This window comes from Haliotis rubra, unplaced genomic scaffold (assembly GCF_003918875.1).
Source record: "Haliotis rubra isolate DU_JTF1 unplaced genomic scaffold, ASM391887v1 Scf221, whole genome shotgun sequence".
NCBI lineage: Eukaryota > Metazoa > Mollusca > Gastropoda > Lepetellida > Haliotidae > Haliotis > Haliotis rubra.
Genome location: NW_025766237.1, coordinates 1,267,864 through 1,276,778, shown reverse-complemented (window position 1 = coordinate 1,276,778; position 8,915 = coordinate 1,267,864). Strand labels below are relative to the sequence as shown.

Sequence of the window (8,915 nt, the reverse complement as noted above, 5' to 3'; positions counted from 1 at the left end):
GTTTTGTATCTACCTTCACATCAATGCTGGTGGCGTTCTCGAGGATACGCATGTGTCCACGGGGATGATGCCGGAGGCGAGGGATGGTGTAGTTTAATGGGTGGGAGGCCGTAGTTGCCGGTGAAGGATGAGCAGGAGTCTCGGACTGGTCATCTTGGACAATACGGTATGTGACACAAGTGTACCTCAACAGGGCTGCTGAGGTCGCTCTGGGGCGGCCATCTTGTTCAGGAACACCTTGATCTGTTGTATGATGTGTAGAAAAATTTAGAAGAGCTAAACATAACACATTGCATAACTTGCAAATATATGTGTGAAGTATTCAATGGTTTTCATGACAAAAAAATGTTGATATTTTATGTGTGTTATTAAATTTCAACTCACATATGCTGTGTATGGAAGTTGTTGTTGCGTAATGTGTAAATGTAGAAGAGAGAGAGAACATTTCTACCATTTGTAAAATTTGTAACATAAAAGGCTAAAATGGTACACATGTTAAGTTGTATTCTAACATGACCTCACACTCTATGCTGTGTATGGTAGCGTTTGGGTGAGAAATGTTTTAGGGCTGGAGTTGAGGACTTCAATCTTGTAGGGGTATTGGTGGTACTTGACAGTGTTGCTTCCGTTTAGTTTCACTCCAGCTAGCTCCTCCTTCACGATTGCCACAACGGCGACAGAGTAGCCATCCAAATACCTCTGGAAGGCGCATGATGTCAGCCATAGGTATTTCCAAATTTGGCTTCCCCATCAATCTGTGATTAGATATATGAAATTACATTTATTCTTATATCCAGCTTTATTTGGGGCATCATGGTCATTTCTCATCATATTGGCTCACTAACACATTCACCCTCATCCGAATGCTATTTCCGGTGTTTTAGTTGTTTCTGAAAATGTTATTGCAGCTTAAGCAAGCCCAAGATAGAGGAATATGTCAGCATGCATGTGATTATACATTTGTATTGAAGGCAGCTGATTCGCAAATGTATCCAACTTTCATTACACATCTCCGTTTTTGCAAAAAAAGATGATCACATGTTCTAGAACCAAATTTGGTAAGCACTTACCGGAAACGCCATATCAACATATTTAAGCGGTCTTCCACAATAGTCGCTGCCTGTTTGCATCTGGAGTGTGTAGCTCCACCATCCCCTCTTCACTGGAAAAGCGCTGAAGGTGTACCTAGTAAGGACAGGAACATATTCAAATTGTGTTGGAAAACGAGAGTGTGACCCCTTTATCTGTTTCTTTCTTGTTTTCTTGAGATAACGCAAAAGGTTGTCGTATATGTTGAAGATAAGATTCTGGGTGCGTTATGAAGATTGAAATTTAAGATAACAGGATCAGGGTTTAGTTTCAGAGGCATATGAAACATACTTGGCCGTCACTGTGCCAGACAACATCTTGTCAGATGTCAGAGCAAACGAAGGAAGGTCCACCTTTACTTCAAAACGAGGCAGTTCTGAAATATCAGTGACGTTCGTTTCCATTTTTCAAATGAAATATAAACATGTTCAAGAATTAAATAAACACTATTATATATGGTGATGTTAATTAATTGTTTTAACAAATGTAATATTTTCAACTACACTTTGGTTGAAAAATTTAAGATAACAATGAATTGTTATGGAATTAAAACTGGTAATGGAAAAAGTGTAACTGAGTATATGAAATTATATATTGGCAAGGTTCTATCTATACTTACGGTACTCAGCAACTGTAAAGCTTTTAGATGTCATGATGACTTCATCCTGAAAGTACAAAAACGTTGATTATGACACTTCAGATAGACGTGGAGATGTATTTAGTACATCTATACTATTTCAGATCTTCTATGACTTTTTGGGAAAATGTTAAACCCATCCCTCGTATGATTTCCTACAACGAATAAGCATATGCATGAAGACATTACAACTCATACTCTTAGATTTAGATTGACAGAGTATTTTCAAAATGACACTCAACTTTTTTGCAAAAAAACTAACACAAATCCAGAAAATGCATGTCATCGATCTTGATTAAACATATCAGGTGCATGTCTTTTCCTAAAATACTTGTGTCAGTATGAAGAGGACAGAGTCTGAAACCAACCCTTGGTTGGACTTTGATTGTCCAGTCTCCCAGAACAGTCTGGTCTGCCAGCTGGAACTCTCCAGCCCACAACTCCAGAAGCGTCATGGAGAGCCGTCCACTCCTTCAGGATATTTCTGCTGGGGTCCTGCATACAACCAAAATCTTTCCTCTACATCATTCATACTTACATGGAGGAAAATAGATAATTATAGAATATCGCTGATCTTTTTGTAGTGTAAAGGTAATGAATATATTCTAGATCACTCAGTATATCATGTATGGAAGGAATATTGAAGGTACAATCTTTACAATTGTATATAGCAACAATTAGTAATGAAAGACGTCTGATTATCTACACCTCCTCAATATTTCACTTGTGACTAGGAAAGTGAGTAGCCTAGTGGTTATAACTCCCCGTGGGTGAAACCCCGGTGTCCCTGCCGTGATATTGCTGGAATGATGCTTATGTAGTCTCCCACTGACCCATCATTAACGGAGACGTGAAAGGTGAGGCCAGGTCTCTTTGTGAGTTGTGAGTTGAATTTTTACGCCGCTTTTAGCAATATTCCAGCAACATCACGGCGGGGGACACCAGAAATAGGCTTCACACATTGTACATATGTGAGGAATCGAAACAGGGTCTTCGGAGTGACGAGTGAACGCTTTAACCACTAGGCTTATCGGCCCCCCCGGGTCTCTTTGTTGTGGTGTGGAATATGTATGTATGTTCTTGCATTGTCTTCTTTTATCTTATCCCTGCATAGAAATGTGTCCTTATAGATCTTGAACATATTTTGTAAGACAGGTTATAACTTACAAGAAGAGTAATGTCAAAAGCTCCAGTGTATACTTGCAGATTGGGATACACACCAAAGGCACGGAAATGCACTGGAAGGCAAATTGAATCTTGTATTACCTTTATCCAGGGCTAGATCCCATACAAAATACATTCAGGAATGCAAGCTTTGCGATGAAAAACATAGCACGATATGTTTTGTCTGTTTTCATATAAGAGTTTTCGGACAGTGAAGTACAAAATTTCTTCATTTTAAAAAATATCAATGATTAATGACAAATATGTATTGTGCATAAACGACTATACGACTGAGGTTGTGGAGAAGACATAACTGTGATCCATATTTGATAAAGTTACAGCTGTTTTCAGTAACAATCGGATGATTTATAAGAATATATGGCAGTATCAAAGGTCTTCTCCAAACACAGGGGACACTCACCCATCTGTCCGGGCTTGTACATGGCCTTGTCTGTCTGAATCATGACAGAGATAGACTTGGAACGGAGGTAGACGCTTTGTTCTCGCTCAAACTGCAGAGCACCGCTACCGCGTACATGTAGTCTATAACGACCATTTTCAACGTGACTTGGAATCTGAAAATATCAATAACATCATGCTTAAATGAAAACTCAAAAATGTTTTCAGAATATTCTTGATTTTTATTGAATAATTGTTGAATATGGGTGAAGGAATATCAGGAAGAGATAGAAATAGATAGTTGAGAACTCGAATATCATATACTCTCATTTTGTATGCTTCACACCAAAGTCTCATACGTACATTCATGGACAGAGTGCCTGTTGTTCCTGAAATGGGAATTTAACAGTGAGTCAGTGGGTTTACTTTGATGTTGCATTGAGCAGTGGTTAGGTTATTTGACAGTATACTGGCACAACGTTTGAGGATGGGCAGCAATGATGCAGGTCGTAGACCTATGATAACGGTTTTCATTTAACCAAGGATACCAAGGAGTGAGTGAGTGAGTATTGTTTTAAGCCGCATTTAGCAATATTCCAGCAAGATCACGGCTGGGTACACCGGATATTGGCTTAAGGACACCAAGGATAAATGTTAGGATGAATGTAAGAGATCACAATTAGCATTTTTCCACATTAACTCCCTTTGTCTCTTCCCAACAGATAAAACAAGTGAACAAATGCCGTTAATCTTATAATTAGACCCTGCCCTAAAATTTATAACGACGCATAATATATTGTGTCTGCAAAGGAGAAGGCTGTTACCGCAAAATGTTAGGTAACTTGTGACTTCAGTTCAACAACTACTTCTAGTTCCATTTACCTTTAGTAAAGTCTCCCTTAGCCATCATTATAGGGATCCTATAGATGTTCGTATAGTTGTTCCATACACGCTGCACTTCCGCCTGTATATGAACAGTGTCGGTGGTGTTCAGGATGTCGATGCTTACGTTAAACGGCATCCCTGGTTGCAGGTATCTCGAGGGATGTAATGAGATAGGAGCCACCAGAACTAGAGAAGAGACAAGATCAATCAATGGTTGCTCTGAAGTGTATGTTCATAGTAGGTACTTTTTCTACGTCGCGTTAGAGGGGTTTGCTTGATTTATTAAAATCTGTTCGAACTGAGCTTTCTAAAACTGTGCTGAGCTTTCCTCAGACACAAATTCTGTTTGGTGAAATGGGAAACATAACTTATGCGATAAGATCAATGAGACTCAGTGAGGACACAAGGTGTTCCCGGAAAGGCTGACTTGTAGCATCCGCCATTTACCAAAATGTGCCTAAAAATGGAAGTTGTTTTGCCAGAACCCGAACAGGAATCCTCCTGCACTACGACTGGTGAGTTGATATTCTAATGCTTACAAGTAAAGAAAAACTTTGGGGAATATATTGACTTTACAACGCACTGGGGTGTCCATTTTCAATAGTATTTCAATGAAAACTTGATACGAGAGGAAATCCCATTTGTGTACAACACTTGGATATGTGCCTCTTTGAGATTGGATTGAACGAATGGCAATAAGTAGTGAATATGGCGGATTTGTCAGCTGATTCCCATGATCGTTTCACTATTTGGAGCTGTTTTTGTTTCAAAAACAACAAAGGCATACCTGTCATCAGCATTGGTTAGACCAACGCCGACAAGGACAAGCAACCAAAACATGGTGAAACTGAAAAACAAATAACTCTGTTAATACACAGCATGACAACTATAATCTGTTAACATTAAGACATAATCGTTTCCTTAAATAGAACTTGCCAACCTTAGTTTCTACTCAATCGGTGCTTGTTCTGAAAATATAGATTGTGCCACTATAAACCTTCCAAATCTAAGAGAATTCATGTAATCAAGGTAATTTTCCATTCCTTTTGCATAAGATCCCGTGGTATTTTGTAAATTAGCCTACTTATGAATAGCTGAGTTCAGGCACTCCTTCATTGAATGGAAACATGACTCGAACGTTTTATCTGGAATGTCTATTGTTTGTCAAGATAGCAGCGGGTTGCGACAGTCTGGTTAAACTGATTATAATCGTTTTTGCATGATGCAGAATCTTTCTTAGGAACTCAAACTCCAACAGCTTCTGACCAACGTACCTGTTTTAAGCACCTTCTGTGGAGACCGCTGTCTTCAGAGCATGAGAGGTGTCCAAACTTATATAGCTGGTCATTATCAGTGACAACGACCTTCTGACTTCGTAGGTGTCTTATCTATGTAAAGTGACATGTGTGTTGACGTTTCACAAAGCGAGAGGCGTTGGGGACGCCCACCATAACACCTACTCGTTCGATTGGACTCTTGGTCATGAAGGCGTGTTAACCTCTTTACCCTATAATGTCATTCCTGAAATCTGTCATCGAAGTACCACTTTTTGTCTTTCACAAGCATTCACTAAACATTGCAAGGTTTGCTTGAGTGTTCTCATTAATGTATCAGGGCGGTGGGGTAGCCTAGTGGGTAAATCGTTCGCTCGTCACGCCAAAGACCCGGGTTCGATTCCCCACATGGGTACAATGTGTGAAGCCCATTTCTGGTGTCCCCCGCCGTGATATTGCTGAAATATTGCTAAAAGCGGCGTAAAACCCAACTCACTCACTCACTCACTCATTAATATATCTCATCTAAAGTGTAGACTCACTAGTGTAAATATAGCCACTTACTTCAGGCAACTGTTCTAAACTAAATTTTGCAAAATATTCCATACTGGTTAAAGGTACTGTTAACACATGAACCGATGTATTGTAAGACAAATTGATAACGTTGAAAAGATAATTGCCATGAGTTCAGTACAATGATAAAAACCAGTGAAAATTGTCGAATTCTTAACAAAACTTTACACCAAAACGCAGCTGTTCACATGCACGGTATTTGCACATGCTTTTCAGCAATTTGATGCATGATCCTCGAGTAGTTCATCTGCATAAAGTTTTCAACATGTCAACAATATATATCAACATTACATCAACATGACAGTGGTATATCAGTCGTGCAGTGACGACATTAATAGAGTTCCAGCTGAAATCTGTTTCTCAGAAAACTGCAAAATTCCAACACATGTAAATGAAAAACTTTTGAAAGCTATGAAACAGAACACATAAACAGCATTGTCTAATGAAACCGAGTGGGTGTTATGGTGGGCGTACCTAAGTGTCCACGCTGTGGGAAAATCACGTCGCTTGGAAAGATAAGACTCCTACATTATCAACGATTTGTATTTCTAACAACTGGGCCCAGGTGTATATGTTGAGAGACTTCTGTCGCTTCACAGACGCACGGCCTCAGACACACTGATCGGATACTGGTTAGTGTCCGTTCAGGTAGACCACTAGATCGTGATACTAAACTTAATGTTGTCAACACACAGCAAATCTTTGACTTATTTTTTTTATATTGCATACTGGATGTACTATGCTCACTCAACGTAAAATGCACTAAATGCACTAAAAACAATACGAAACTGGTAAGATTTTATTCATTAACCAAGCCATGTCTGCCATTAAACCTTTGTAACACTTTAGCGTGAAGTTTTTAGCCAATTTTGTATCAGAGTCAGTTACTCGTTTGATAACAAACTCTCATCAAACAGTCATATCGATCTCCAAGATGGAACGTTCCATGGGCACCACTGTGTCTCGGCATCGACTGCAAGCAGGGAAATTTGGGGAGTAACGAAGATGAATATGAGTGACAGAATATCAAGAACAGATAGAAATAGATATCGGAGAGCTCAAACATTGTATAATCTCATTTTGTTTTCTTCACACCAAAGGATCATACGTACATTCATGGACAGAGGGCCTGTTGTTCCTGAAATGGGAATTTAACAGTGAGTCAGTGCGTTTACTTTGATGTTGCATTGAGCAGTGGTTAGGTTATTTGACAGTATACTGGCACAACGTTTGAGGATGGGCAGCAATGATGCAGGTCGTAGACCTATGATAACGGTTTTCATGTAACCAAAGTTACCAAGGAGTGAGTGAGTGAGTATTGTTTTAAGCCGCATTTAGCAATATTCCAGCAAGATCGCGGCTGGGTACACCAGATATTGGCTTAAGGATACCAAGGATAAATATTAGGATGAATGTAAGAGATAAAAAAAAAATCCACATTAACCCCGCTCGGCATCGACTGCAAGCAGGGAAATTTGGGGAGATATATTCCTAAATTAAGAAATTCATGAAAAGGAACTTTATCATCCCTTATCACCTCAAAATTGCAAACCCAGATACTGCAGTAGGTATTAGTCAGGTAACGTTAGGTTCATGTGTCGACATCTTGTATTCACAAATGATCAGAGTCAGACACAGGCGTGACGTGAGCCGACTGAAACCAAGATTGGGATCGCAAAATACAGAAAACAGGACAATAGAAACATTGAAACCTATGAGGGGAACCTTGACTAAATATCAGGGCTGTTTCATGTAAAACAATAGGTTAAATCTTGAGTTTGATGTAGATCTAAGATGGAATAAGGCTGAAGTAAGGAAGTATGGACGTGATTTGTCGTAGGTACTAACACCGTTATCAAGCAAGTGGTAACTTGCTTGATAATGGCGTTAGTACGAACGCCGAAACGTCGCACTCATTTCAATAAAGAAGTTGACTATCCATACAACATGGTTTTCCTCCACCTATGCAACTTCTAAAATGCCTCTCAAAGAACCTACTAAAGTGAAGTATGTTTTAGGATACATGATACATGTATGACAGACACAGTCAGGTTCAATAACAAGTTGAGTTAAGATTCAATTAGAATTATAATAATGAAGAACACGAGAAAAGGGCATCTTTTACTTATTTAGCACACCATTGAAGATCTGGGTCAGAACTGATCTACGGTAGCCCATGCTTATCGACTAACGGTATCGGGTGGTCAGGGTCGCTGACTTGGTTGACACGTCATCGCATTCCTGTTGCGTAGATTACTGTTCATGCTGTTAATCACTGGATTGTCTGGTCCAGACTCGATTATTTACATATCGCCGCCATAGAGATGAAATATTGCTGTGTGCGGCGTTAAACAACATACAAACCAAACTTATTTAGCAAACAATGACCATGCAAATAAAGTGAACTCCAATAACCATCAAGTAGACAATTTCCTTCCACTGATTTACCCTCCTGAACTTACAATTGAGGATACACGTGAGACAGCCTTTATTGAATTTAGATCTGTGCATGAAGAATGAGAATGAGAAAATACTCCCTACCAGGCTGAATACAAAAAGGATGATTTCAGTTTTCCAATAGTCCACTATCCTTTCATGTCGAGCAATGTTCCAACAGCTCCAGCCTTTGGTGCTTGCATTCATAACTGTTGAGGTCGATAAAGCATACACGTTATATCAAGATTTCAAAGAGTGGCATACGACTCATGCACCGAAGTAAAGTGCACAAAGTCATAATATTCAGGCCTTACTATTGCTTTCAAAAATATTTTTGGATATATGGAAGACTTTATAAAATTCGATGCACCAATGACAAAAATGATGTCCAATGTGTACCAATGATGTCATACGTTACCGATATTTTTATGTGAACAGTTGACTAGCTTTTGGCAGGG

The 8,915-nt window shown here is 39.3% G+C and overlaps 1 protein-coding gene and 2 long non-coding RNA genes across 3 annotated transcripts in view; 1 reads left to right on the top strand and 2 right to left on the bottom strand.

Moving 5' to 3' along the window:
- Positions 1 to 8,915, top strand: part of LOC124277422 (CD109 antigen-like) — an 88,694-nt gene that overhangs the window by 26,702 nt on the left and 53,077 nt on the right. The window lies entirely within an intron of this gene.
- Positions 1,385 to 2,163, bottom strand: LOC124277428. Its single transcript, XR_006898821.1, has 3 exons — positions 2,095 to 2,163; positions 1,709 to 1,754; positions 1,385 to 1,465 (listed from the first exon to the last, which is right to left on the bottom strand). It is a non-coding gene; the product is annotated as an uncharacterized LOC124277428 (long non-coding RNA).
- On the bottom strand, positions 4,334 to 5,556 carry LOC124277427. Its single transcript, XR_006898820.1, has 3 exons — positions 5,449 to 5,556; positions 4,962 to 5,021; positions 4,334 to 4,360 (listed from the first exon to the last, which is right to left on the bottom strand). It is a non-coding gene; the product is annotated as an uncharacterized LOC124277427 (long non-coding RNA).